Source organism: Tenrec ecaudatus, chromosome 15 (assembly GCF_050624435.1).
Source record: "Tenrec ecaudatus isolate mTenEca1 chromosome 15, mTenEca1.hap1, whole genome shotgun sequence".
In the NCBI taxonomy this organism is placed as follows: domain Eukaryota; kingdom Metazoa; phylum Chordata; class Mammalia; order Afrosoricida; family Tenrecidae; genus Tenrec; species Tenrec ecaudatus.
The window spans coordinates 80838623-80840822 of NC_134544.1; the positions used below are offsets into that span (position 1 = coordinate 80838623).

Sequence of the window (2200 nt, forward strand, 5' to 3'; positions counted from 1 at the left end):
ACTCCAGGGGGCGCTCAGGACCCGAAGAGCGCAGGATCAGGCCAAGGAGCAGTTGTAGATGGTTTCAGTTTGGGGATTCTGCTCTGTCTCACTGTGTTCCTAGATAATCTCTCCATTTTTATTTACTGGTTTTGTAGTCTTCCCTGGTGTTTCCAAATTCAAAAGTGGTATTGTAAAAGTAGGAAATATTCTCACCTGCAGTAAAAGCGCCTGTGCCTTATGGAGGGAAAAAGACCCGGACAGGTGCCCCCAGCACCAGAGTTTTGATAAAGCTCAAGGATAGATTTTATAATCAGACTCAGGGCCACTGAGGTTTCTACATGATGCAAATGATGAAGTGTACACACATGTCTGAAAGGTTGGTGGTTTAAACCCACCCAGTGATGTCTTAGGACACAGGATTCATGATCTGCTCTGTGTTGTTAGGTGTCATCAAATTGCTTCCGGCCCATAGCCAATGTACAATTGAACCAAACACTGCCCGGTCCCGTGCCGTCGTCATAATTATTGCCAGGGTTGAGCCCACTGATGGAGCCATTGTGTCAATCAATCTTCTCAAGAACCTTGCTCTTTGCTGATCTGTCCAGACCCACACGATGAGGTCCAGACCCAAACTATGAGGGAGAGAGCAAGCAAGAGTGAGAGTGAGAATCTCATCATGGCCCACCAAACCCTGGGGACGACATCCCTGCTTGGAGCAGCCAATCCACACAGAGGACCGTGTGGCTGGCCCCACCAGGAGACATGGGATTCCTTCGCTGAACCCTAGTGCTACTGGGGACAGCACTGGAGACACTGTGCAGAAAGTGTGCCCAGTTTGCCCCAGACACCGCGGGGTGAAATCAAAGGAAGTGCAACAGGGCAGCAAAGTAACCAAGTCCCCAAAGAATCCTGAAAATAGACTTCTGACTTGGGGGACAGGGCTTGGCACCTCATCAGACCTGATCTGCAGCCCCCCACTACCACAAATGATGCAGTCTATTTTCCCACATTTGGGGAAATCGCAGAGGTCAGCACATCCGGAATGCAATGGATGAATAAACCTCGCCCTGGGAAAACCACCTTCGTGATCATGGTATCTCCCCTGCCAGGTAAGTATTCGTTTTGCTTTGTTTATTTTTGCTTTTCTTTTGCCCTATGTCTCTATATAAAATAAGCAGGATGAACAATCCCAAAGAGAAAACAATGTAACCAGCAGTGGGAGCTGTGTTGGGGGACAGGGCAGAGGAAGTGGTGGAGAGGGGGAATGGGGAGCCAACAAACTCACAGATCAGGGAACAGGAGGGTGTATAATGCCTGGCAAGTGCAATGTATCCGAGAGGAATTACCAAGAGTCAAATGGTGGGTGAGCATGATTGTGGGATAGGAGGAAGGTGAGAGGAAGTAGAGGAAAGAAATTGGACGCAAAAGCTATTTACAGAAGTATCACTATAGGCATGTATATATGTAAATATATTAATGTTTAATGAAAGGGATAGAGACCAATGTACATGTATTTATATGTTAAATATTAAGATATCAGACAGACTTTGGGTCTCTACTCAAGGCCTCCCTTAATACAAGAACACTTTGTTCTGATAACCTGGTACTCTGATACTCACCTTCCCAACACGATTGCTGAAGACAAAATGGGTGTATAAGCAAATGTGGTGGAGATAGTGAATGGTGCCCAGCTATCAAAAGATACAACATTTGGGGTCTTAAAAGCTTAAAGTCAAACAAACAGCCATCTAGCAGGGAAGCAAATAAGCCTACATGGAAGAAGCACACTACCCTGTGTGATCACGAGATGTCAATGAGAACAGGTATCAGGTATCAAAAGATTAAAACAAACAACTATATCGATGCAAACAAGAGGGGTTGGAGTGGAGACCCAAAGCTCATCTGTAGACAATTGGATATCAATTGCATATCTCCCCACAGAAGGGTTATAAGGAAGGAATGGTTCCAGGTGTAGTATATCACAGATGAATCACACAGCATTCCTCTAGTTCCTTAATGCTTCCTCCCCCTGGACTACCAGGACCCAGTTCTACCTTACAAATCTGACTAGACCAGAGAACACACGTTGGTACAGATAAGAGCTCTGGGCACATGGAATTAAGGACAGATAAACCCCTCAGGAACAGTAGTGGGAGTAGCTACATCATGAGAGTAGGGGGATGGCCCGGGACGGCGGGAAAAGGGGGAACTCATCACA

General features: G+C 46.3%; 1 pseudogene; it reads right to left on the bottom strand.

Moving 5' to 3' along the window:
- Positions 1–911: 911 nt before the first annotated feature.
- LOC142428219 (U1 spliceosomal RNA) lies at positions 912–1099 on the bottom strand (annotated as a pseudogene).
- Positions 1100–2200: the final 1101 nt, after the last annotated feature.